Raw genomic sequence first — 11,449 nt, forward strand, 5'->3', positions numbered from 1 at the left:
AGAGAGCAGAATGGGTACCTAGTTCTAATTTTCAATCACTCTGAAACTGCAGTGACCATGACTGAGTCTAGCAACAAACTACTGGAATTCAACCACACACAATACAACAGACCCAAATTTGGGTCAGGAATTTGAAGAGCCCTGACCAAGAAGAAAATGACCATACCTCTCCCTGAACCATACTACTTCAGAAGCATTGAAAATTTGTTCAGTCATTTCAGATGTGTCTGACTCCTGTGACTCCATTTGGGATTTTCTTGGCAAAGATAGTAGAGTGGTTTGCCATTTCCTTCTCTGGCTCATTTTACAGATGAGAAACTGAATCAAACAGGTTGCACAGGGTCAGCTAGTAAGTGTCTGAGGCCAGGTCTTCCTGACTCCAGGACTGGTCCTCTTTGCCACCTACCTGTTGAAACTTGGAAGTCCCCAAATTGAGATATGAAAACAACAGAGGTATATAAAAAGACTAAAACTCAAGGCAGACACCCCCCTTGAAATGAGCAGAGGCCAATAGTAACATAGGGGCCAAATTTAGTATGGGAAGAGTCAATTGGGCGGCTCACCAAATATTGGGGTTCAGAAAATAATGAGAGACCTCTAGGTCCAAAGTTTCCTCCCCTCTGAACTGCCTTTTTTAGTTATTTCTCCCAGGCCAATAAGAAAGGAGATTAACAACCTCTTTTCTACAAACAAATCAGGTTTTATTAATGGGAATAAAATACACAGCAAAGGGAGCGGCTAGGTGGCGCAGTGGATAAAGCACTAGCCTTGGATTCAGGAGTACCTGAGTTCAAATCCGGCCTCAGACACTTGACACTTACAAGCTGTGTGACCCTGGGTAAGTCACTTAACCCCCATTGCCCCGCAAAACAAACAAACAAACAAACAAAAAATACACAGCAAAGGTGAAATTAATAAGGTCAAGGACAAGGGAATACGGAAAGAGGAAAATGGATAATCTCCCTGGCTCTAGCAAAGACTGTCTCGAATCCAAACTCGCTTTCAGCTCAGCTAATTTAAAGAGCTGGATTTTATTAACTCACCACCAGGGGTCCATAATTTCTATGACAGCCAGTCTCCAGTCTGCTCTAACAGCTCCTCCAAGGCCAGAGAGAGACCTACTTCCTGTTGGCGTCCCTTTTCTGCCTTTTTCTCCCTCCCCCAAAAGGGAGGTCCTTCAAGTTATGTGGCTGAGATTAGTTCCCTGTTGATGACACAGTCCACAGCCTCTGAGATCACTCCTTCTCAGGGTTGGCCAAGTTAGACTAGGTTTAACAGGGCTGGCCAGGTGTGGATCAAAATCTAATCCTCTTAAGTGGGTACTTAGTAGTTTCTCATTCACACCCAATTCAAACACTACTAGATCAATCAAGTCGGACCCCTGGGCATCTGCCAAATTCCATTATTTTACCACAGTAACATAAAGTCCAAAGTCAAGAATGATGCTAGAACAACCAATAACAACAACAAAAAGACCACTTGCTATGGTGACATGGAAACTCAGTGCAACAAAGAAAACAATAACTTGAAAACATTTACAAAGCCTCAAAGAAAAATGGTTACATACAAGTTCTACAATAATTTTTTTTTTACAAGACTTAAAAGAGTTAGTGAGGAGGCAGCTAGGTGGTGCAGTGGATAGAGCACTGTCCCTGGATTCAGGAGGACCTGAGTTCAAATCCGGCCTCAGACACTTTACACTTACTAGCTGTGTGACCCTGGGCAAGTCACTTAACCCCAATTGCTTCACCAAAAAAAACCCAAATAAAGAAAAGAGTTAGTGAAAGATTAAAAAAAGAACAAAAATTTATTTCAAAAAATAAAAACAAAATGGAAAATGAAATGAGAGTTAAATAAAAAAGTTATTAAAATTAACAGTTGGTAAAAGAGATACAAAAAATTCTTGAAGAAAATAACTTCTCAAAAACTAGAATTGACCAAATGGAAGCAAAGAACTGAAAAATGAGAAAAGAATGGGAGATATTTCATAGCAAAAAACAACTGAAAAAAAGATCAAGGAGAGATAATTTAAGAATCATTAGACCACCTGAAAGTCATGAACAAGAACAAAAAAAGAGTGTAGACGTGCTACTTCATGAAATCATAAAGGAAAATTGCCCAGATACCTTAGAATCAGAGAACAAAGTAGAAAGTGAAAAAAATCCACTGTTCACCTCCTGAAACTCCCAAATGAAAACTCCCAGGAATATTATAGTCAAAATCCAGAACTCCTAGGTCAAAGAGAAAATATTGCAAATAGCCAGAAAGATAGAATTCAAATACCAGTCACAGTCAGGATCACATAAGATTTAGCAGCCATCACCCTCAAGAAACAGAGGGCTTGGAATAAAAATAATCCAAAAGATAAAGGATCTAGGATTACAATTGAGAATAATCTACCCAGAAATATCGTAAAGATAATCAACTTTGAAAAACTTAGTAACTCTAATCAACACTATGACCCAACACAATTCCAAAGCACTCATAACAAAACTTGCTATCCACTTCCAGATAGAGAACTGATGGATTCAGAGTTCAGACTGAAGTATACATATTTTTCCTTTCTCTCTCTCTCTCTCTCTCTCTCTCTCTCTCTCTCTCTCTCTCTCTCTCTCTAACAAGGCTAATGCAGAAATTTGTGGGAAATTTCTCTGTGCTTTTTTTTTTCAGGGCTATGGGGGTTAAGTGACTTGCCCAGGGTCACACAGCTAGTAAGTGTCAAGTGTCTGAGGCTGGATTTGAACTCAGGTCCTAATGAATCCAGAGCCGGTGCTTTATCCACTGTTTCACCTAGCTGCCCAATTCTCTGTGCTTTTTAAAAAAATGTAAATAAATAAAGAAATGAGGGGCAACTAGGTGTCACAGTTGATAGAGCACCAGCCCTGGAGTCAGGAGGACCTGAGTTCAGATCCAGCCTCAGACACTTAACACTTACTAGTGGTGTGACCCTGGATAAGTCACTTAAGCCCAATTGCCTCACACACACACACACACACACACACACAAACCCCACAAAAAACCAAAACAAACAAACAAAAAATGAATAACAGCTCAGCTGAAATAAGGAAAAAATAGGGATAATCAGAACCACCAGTTTCTACATGTTTCATTCCCCTCCAAGCATCTGTTTGTCCTCAACTCTGGACCTTGTCTCTTGCTGCTTGTCTTTTAATTTGGAACTGCTGATGTCTCCATCACTGAAGTTCTTTTGTTGTGAGTGGTACTGGCTTTTTGTTTGTGTGGAAGAAAACCCTGCCATTTCCTTCCTCTCTTTTTGCTCTCTCTCCTTTATCTTTGAGGGTTCTTTTAGTTGACTCTCAGTCCAAAGAGGTGAGTAAGAAAAACCAAACTAACAACTCTCCAAATGGCAAAAGTCTATGAAGGTCCAGTGTGGCCTGTAAAATTATATGTGGTCACCTTTTTTCTGTTCCAAGTATAGGGAAAATTAGCTGGGGTTTCTTATATATTTGTTACTTATAAATTAGAAGTTTTAGTACTAGTTTTGGCATTAAGCAATTCTTAAAGCATAATCAAATATTAGTAAAGAGAGAACATTTGGCTCAGAAAGTTAAGAAAAAGCCTATCTATCCTAGAGCTCAGTCTGGCCTGCTTCTTCCTCCAAGTTCTCCTCTATGAGCACATCCAAGAACCTAACTGAATGTGCAGCTTCCTCTGGGTCCACATTGCTTAAAGCTAATTGGCTACCGTCATTCGTCTATTGGTTTACTGGACTTGAGGATGGTCCATGAGCAGAAGTGCTGAGGTTAGAGGTTCAGAGAACACACGCACCGAGGGCCAGGCTCTCAGGTAGGTGTGGTTTCAATCAAGTCAACTTTAAGTGAGTTAATCAGCAAAGTCAATCCAATCAATCCCAATATTATCCTCTGGGTGTCCCAAAATTCATTACCCTCTCACAAATAAACCGTTTCTTTTTTTTTTGGTGTGAGGCAATTGGGGTAAAGTGACTTGCCCAGGGTCACACAGCTAGTAAGTGTTGTGTCTGAGGTCAAATTTGAACTCAGGTCCTCCTGAATCCAAGGCTGGTGCTCTATCCACTGTGCCACCTAGCTACCCCTAAACTATGTTTCTTAACAAGGCTTTTTTTTTTTTTTAAAGAAGCTTTGGCCAGTTTATTAAAGAATACTTTTGCACAGTTTACTTTTCACTGGTCTGTTCTGGCATGCTTCTAATGATATCAGAATCACCTAGATTAATGATAGCCAGTGTACAAACTCTGTAGTACTTCCCACATGCTGTACCCAATTCAATGTTGTTGCCACTGTAGCAATGTGTCCCAGTTTGGGCCAACATAGCGTAATATTCTTTTTTTTTTTTTTTTGGTGAGGCAATTGGGGTTAAGTGACTTGCCCAAGGTCACACAGCTAGTAAGTGTCAAGTGTTCAAGGCCAGATTTGAACTCAGGTCCTCCTGACTCCAGGGCCAGTGCTCTATCCACTGTGCCACTTAGCTGCCCCCATAGCGTAATATTCAATCTCTGATTTCCTCAAGGCTGGGCAGTTGTTGGCCAAGATGACCAATTTGGCTTTGCCTTGTCTGATCGTTTTCAGGGTCTGTTTGTAGCCTAGCAATTATTTGCCATTTTTCATCACCAGCTGGAGCCTGAGTTGATGGACTCCAGCAATTTTTTCATCTTCTTTGCGGCTACCATCTTCCTGCCTGCAGAGGACCCTCAGCCAGAGACCTGCCACCAAGATGGCCGGGAAGTGAGAAAGCACAAAGAATATTTCTTAAAAGGAAGAGGAAAAAGTAATTAGTAAAACCAATAAATACAGTAAAAAATGTGAAAATAAATGCAATGTTCCACATTGTGAACCTCCAGTCTGGCAAATGGAGAGAAGTCTTCTCCTATCTATTTTTTTGATTTATACTTATTCTTTGTAATTTTGCAGCTTTCTCATTCTATTATTTAGACAGTTTGAACTCCAGTAGAAACAAAGGAAATGGATGCAGTGAGGAGTATATAATCTGCTTCTTTTTAAAGGTTTTTATATTGTTTAATATTAAGGCTGCATATTTATTTAGAATGTATTGTGGAACATAGTGTGTTTGCTGAAGCCTAATTTATGCCAGACTGCTTTCCAGTTTTCACAGCAGTTTTTGTCAAATGAGTTTTTCCTAGGTAATTTATGTTTTCCACTTTATTACTCCATCTCTCAGCTTCAGGAATTTGCTCTGGCTGACTGTCACGTCATGGAAGGCTCTCCTTTCTTTGCTTTGGCTTGATACTGATCTCCCTGACTTACTTTAGCTTCCAACTAAAACCCCACCTTCTTTAGGGTGTCCTCTCTAATCCCACTTAACTCGAGTTTTCTCTTTAATTTCCTAATTATCTTATATACAGTTTGCTTTATATATGTGTGTGTGTGTGTGTGTGTGTGTGTGTGTGTGTGTGTGTGTGTATGTATTTATATATTTGCACGTTGTCACCTCCATTTGACTGTGAGCTTTTTGAAGTCAGGGACTGTCTTTTGCCTTTAGTAGAAGGGCTGGCATATAGTAAATGCTTAATAAGTGTTTTTTTGATTATCAAATACTGGATTATTGAGTTCCATTGTTTCTGATTCTTCTTTGTCTAGTCTGTTCCATCGGTTTATCTTAATTAATGAATTATTTTTTGCAGGGCAATGAGGGTTGAGTAACTTGCCCTGGGTCACACAGCTAGTAAGTGTCAAGTGTCTGAGGCTGGATTTGAACTCAGGGCTTCCTGAAGCCAGGGCTGGTGCTTTATCCACTGCGCCACCTAGCTGCCCCCATTGATTTATCTTTTGTCAACTGGACCTAACCAGCTTCTAACCTATAAATATCCAGAGCTGAACAGAATAGGCTAGAGGCAGGAGAGTCAGGGATTAAAAAGAAGTTTAATTTCAAAGTGAGGGAAATGGCTTGCAAGCAAGAATGCAAATGCAAAATGACACAGGGCCTCAACCCTCTTGGGGGGACCCATTTCAATGTGTCCAAATCTCAATACTTAAACCAATGGCTATGCAGTGAACTGTAGCCCTGACAATGAGGAGTAACAGCAACAATATGGCGGGGAGTCTAATGACCAAGACACGGTTCCTGTAGATGCCTGTCCAAGTGCAGGGACCACCTCAAGCTGGTGTGACACAGTTCTGGGATTCTGCTGGAGCAGAGTTCATCCAGAGAGTGAGCACAAGGGATTGTTGTTATGCCAAGCTCAGGGCACAGCTTGCTTGCTGGGCCTTAGCTCTGGAAAACAGGGTGTCTCCTAATATCTTGACACTATTTTTAAACCAATATCAGATGGTTCTGATTATTGCTGCTTTATAATATAGTTTGAGGCCTGGAAGTGCTATTTCTTTTTTTAAAAAGTAATAAACAGGGGGTGGCTAGATAGCACAGTGGATAAAGCACCGGCCCAAGATTCAGGAGTACCTGAGTTCAAATCCGGCCTCAGACACTTGACACTTACTAGCTGTGTGACCCTGGGCAAATCACTTAACCCCCATTGCCCCGAAAAGAAAAAAAAAAGTAATAAACATTTTTATTTCTAGTTTTGGGTTCCAATTTTTATCCTTCCTTCCCCTCCCTCACCTCCCCCATTCCTGAGGTAGCAATCAGATATGGGTTATACATGTACGATTAGGCAAAACATTATCTTATTAGTCATTTTGTAAAAGAAAACTTAAAGAAAAAAATGAAAGAAAGTGAAAAATAGCATGCTTCAGTCTGTGTTCCATAGAGATCAGTTCTTTCTTTGGAGGTGGACAGTATGTTTCATCAACAGTCGTATTGTTGAGAACAGTTAAGTCATTCACAGTTCTTCATCAAACAATATTGCTGTCTCTGTGCAGTGTTCTCTTGGTTCTGCTCACTTCACTAGACATCAGTTCATATAAGTCTTTCCAGGCCTTTCTGAAATCATTCTGCTTGTCATTTCTATTTCTTGGCTTTTAGCTCCTTCTTAAAACGTAGTGCTGCTTCCAGGACACATTGTTCGTGCTACAGTGCGGCCCAGGGGGTGATTGGGCTTCTCCCTGCTTGTCATTTCTTATAGCACATTAATATTTCATCACCATTATATACCACAGCTTGTTCAACCATTCCCCAATTGATGGGCATTCCTTTGATTGGAAGTGCTATTTCTCCATCATCCCTATTTTTTGTTATTTCTTTTGATTTTCTAGATATTTTGGCTTTCCAAATGAACTATTATTATTTTATCAAGTTCTATAAAGTATAGCAATAAAAGTGTAAGTTAACTTTGGTAGTATTATCATTTTTATTATATTAGCACAGTCTAGACATAAGCTCTGAATATTCTTTCAGTTATTGAACCTATACAAATTTTTTTTGTGTGCTTTGGTAGGTGGGTGCCCAAATGTTTTATGCATTTTTGTAGCTATTTTGAATGGGATTCCCCTTTCTACTGTTGCTTCTTGGGTTTTGTTATTATTATACAGAAATGTTGTTTGGAATGGGGGAAGATTTAGTGGGGAAGGTAAGTTTAATTTGGGGCATGTTGAATTCAAGATGTGTGCTAGACATCCATCCTCTTCAAGGTGTCCGATAGGTACTTGGTAATGCAAGACTCTAGATTTTCTGAGAGGTTGGGGCTGAAATTAGATTTGAGAATCATTGGCATAGAGGTGATAACACAAGCCATGAAAACAATAAGTCCAAATGATATAGAGGAGAGGTGGAGTCAAAATGGCACAGTGATAGGAAGTGATGATGTGAATTCTTCTTCCTGAGCTTCTAACAGAGAGAAAAATGCAGCATTCTTTTTTTTTTTTAAGTGAGGCAATTGGGGTTAAGTGACTTGCCCAGGGTCACACAGCTAGCAAGTGTCAAGTGTCTGAGGCTGGATTTGAACTCAGGTTCTCCTGAATGCAGGGCCGGTGCTTTATCCTCTACACCATCTAGCTGCCCCCCACCCCCAACCAAATCTTAAACATGTAGCAATAACTTTTAAGCATCATAATCCCCTGGGAGGCTGATACTTAAAATGTCAGAATATGAGAAAATTTGTGAAACTGCTGAATCAGCTTTGGCTCTGCACTGTTTTCTTTTCTTTTTTTGCAGGGCAATGAGGGTTAAGTGACTTGCCCAGGGTCACACAGCTAGTGTCAAGTGTCTGAGGTTGGATTTGTCTGCACTGTTTTCTTAAAGGTCCGTGGCTTCTGGCAAGTGCAGGAAAGGGGTGGTGTTCCTTTATCACTTTCTGCATGAAATTTCATGGAGCCCCTCCTATAGTGCAGCTAGTAATGATTGAGGGACCCAGGAGTTCCTGACATCTCAGGACTTTAAATTCCCTCCCCCAAACCTCTGAACTTGCACACATTAGATCTACTCTCAGGAGCTGGGTTCTTAAGGCTTATCATCCTCACAACCCTGAGTTTTCTCCAAGAAAAGATTAAGTATCAATTAATTAATTATACTCCAGCTACTCCCCTGGGGTAGATACAACAGAGGATGTACCTGTTATAAGTCACTCAGGAGCTGCAGCTCCCGTATTGGACTGGACAGCCACACTGTGGCCTGTGGCTCTACAGGGGGCTGATACATGGTCGTCAGCAACTGGTGGAGGCCTACTAATGGATTCAATCATTCCATGAAATGAAAAAAGGTAACATATTACATAAGAAAATAAAACTCCACAATCTGTTGCTTACAAGAAATACTTCTAAAAAACAAAGCCCCATACAGAATAGAAACAAGAGAAAAGAACTTTTACTATGTATCAGGTAAATCAAAGAAAAAAAAAGAATTGCAGTCATGCTATCAGACATGGCAAAAGCATTCCTCTTCTCCCCCTTCCCCCACAAACATAGATTATTTAAAATAAATTATGCTAAAAGGAACAAATCAAAACCCAATATCAATGTTAAATTGATATTACAAATGCCATAGCATTTAAAACTTTTTATTGATGCCATTTTGGGGGGGGGGGGCAGAGCAATGAGGGTTTAGTGACTTGCCCAAGGTTACACAGCTAGTAAGTGTCAAGTGTCTGAGGCCGGATTTGAACTCAGGTCCTCCTGAATCCAGGACCAGTGCTTTATCCACTGCCCCCTTGTGCCATAGCATTTAAATTCACAATAGAAAAATTAACTGAATTGTAAGAAGGAATATATAATAATATAACAGTATATTTTAAAGACCCTTTATGAATTGGACAAATTTAACAGAGATAAACAGGAAAATGTAAAATTGAACTAATTGCTGGAGATTAAAATTAAAAGAGTTATGATGTCTTCTAAATGGGACTGCTAAAGAACATGTAGTTTTCTTAGCATTGCATGTAACCTTTACAAAAACTAATCATTCACTAAGACAGAAGGATTGCAAATAAATGTCAAAAAGTCAAAATCGAGGGCAGCTAGGTGGCACAGTGGATAAAGGCCCTGGATTCAGGAAGACCTGAGTTCAAATCCAGCCTCAGACACTTGACACTTAACTAGCTGTGTGACCCTGGGCAAGTCACTTAACCCTCAGTGCCCTGAAAAAAAAAAGAGAAGAAAAAAAAAAAGAAAAGGTCAAAATAGTAAATGTATCCTTTGTAGGCCACACTGCAGTAAAACTAGTAATCCATTCAGGAGCACAAACAAAAGATAGAACTAAATGGATACTTAATAATGAAATCCTAAATAAGAGTGGTTCAAAGAACGCCACAGAAACGATTATAATTATGGGAAAGACAATGATAATGATGAAACAGCATACTAAAATTTCTGGGATGCAGTTAAAGTATTCCAGATGGGAAAAAATTCTATTCCTAATAACATATACTGACAAAATAGAAGAGGATTAATCAATTGACCTATGAATTTGTAAAAACTCAACAAATAAACCCACAATTGGGATAAAAGATGAGATATTGAAAATAAGAGCAGTAATAAATTGGAAACAAGAGTACAGAATTGATAAAACTCAAATCAAGTTCACTGAAAATATTTGCAAAATGGATAAACCTTGAATCAACATGGTTAAAAAGAAGAGGGCAGAAAATCAAATCAATAAAACAATAAATGAACAAGGTGCAATTAAAAACAAACTAAAATAAAAAGAAGGGCAGAAAATCAAATCAATAAAACAATAAATGAACAAGGTGCAATTAAAAACAAACTAAAATAAAAAGAAGGGCAGAAAATCAAATCAATAAAACAATAAATGACCAAGGTGCAATTAAAAACAAACTAAAATAAAAAGAACGACCAGAACTGACAACAATCGTATGCCAACAAAATGAGTACTCAAGAGAAATAGAGGAATACCTTAAAAAATATAAGGTATGGCAGCTTGGTGGCGCAGTGGATAGAGTGGATAGAGTGGATTCAGGAGGACCTGAGTTCAAATCCGGCCTCAGACACTTAACACTTACTAGCTGTGTACCCTAGGCAAGTCACTTAACCCCAATTGCCTCACTAAAAAAAAAAAGAAAAAAAATTCAACAGCATTTCAATATAATGATAACAAAACCCAAGAGTCAATATTAGGAAGGGAAATCCCATTCACATGGCTACAAAATGAATAAAAAATTTTAGAATCACTCTACAAAAGTACACTCCATGTTTGTATAGATTCAATTACAAAGTGCTCTTGAAAGAAATAAAGAGGGGGTAGCTAGGTGGCGCAGTGGATAAAGCACTGGCCCTGGATTCAGGAGGACCCTGAGTTCAAATCCGACCTCAGACACTTGACATTTACTAGCAGTGTGACTAACTTAACCCTTACTGCCCTGAAAAAAAAAGAAAGAAAAAAGAAAAGAAATAAAGAACAATGTAAACAGTTGAAAGAATATTCAGTGCTTATGGCTGGTCATTTTTATATTAGTTCATGCCAATAAAATAAAAAATGCTATTACCATTAATTTATGGTTTTAATGCTATGTTAATCAAATGACCAAAGGGATACTCTACAAAACTTTGCTCTTTAATCAAATTTATGTTAAGGAACAAAACACCTGGAATATCAAAGATATCAATGGGATTAATTTAATTTTTTTAATCAAGAGAATTAATGAAACAAGGAATGCAGGGGGGAATAGAACTTTCAGACCTCAAACTTTATTATAAAGTAGTAGTCATCAAAACCATTTGGGGGGGGGGATTTAGGTGGCACAGTGGATAAAGCACTGGCCCTGGATTCAGGAGGACCTGAGTTCAAATCTGACCTCAGACACTTACCACTTACTAGCTGTGTGACTCTAGGCAAGTCATTTAACCCCAAATTCCTCACCAAAAAACAAACAAAAAAACCAAACCAAACAATCATTTGGTATTGGCTGTTGAGTAGATAAAAGGAACGGACTAGATGAGACTCAGAAATAATGGAAAAGGTAAAAATGGCCAAGACAGTTTCTTGTTCTCCTTTACAGGTGAGTGGAAGGGAGTGGGAATCTGAGATAACAGGTGGAAAGTTTCTATGGTTGGGAAATCAGTGCAAACGATTTTGTGATAAAACT

The sequence above is a fragment of the Dromiciops gliroides genome, chromosome 6 (genome assembly GCF_019393635.1).
Source record: "Dromiciops gliroides isolate mDroGli1 chromosome 6, mDroGli1.pri, whole genome shotgun sequence".
Classification (NCBI taxonomy): domain Eukaryota; kingdom Metazoa; phylum Chordata; class Mammalia; order Microbiotheria; family Microbiotheriidae; genus Dromiciops; species Dromiciops gliroides.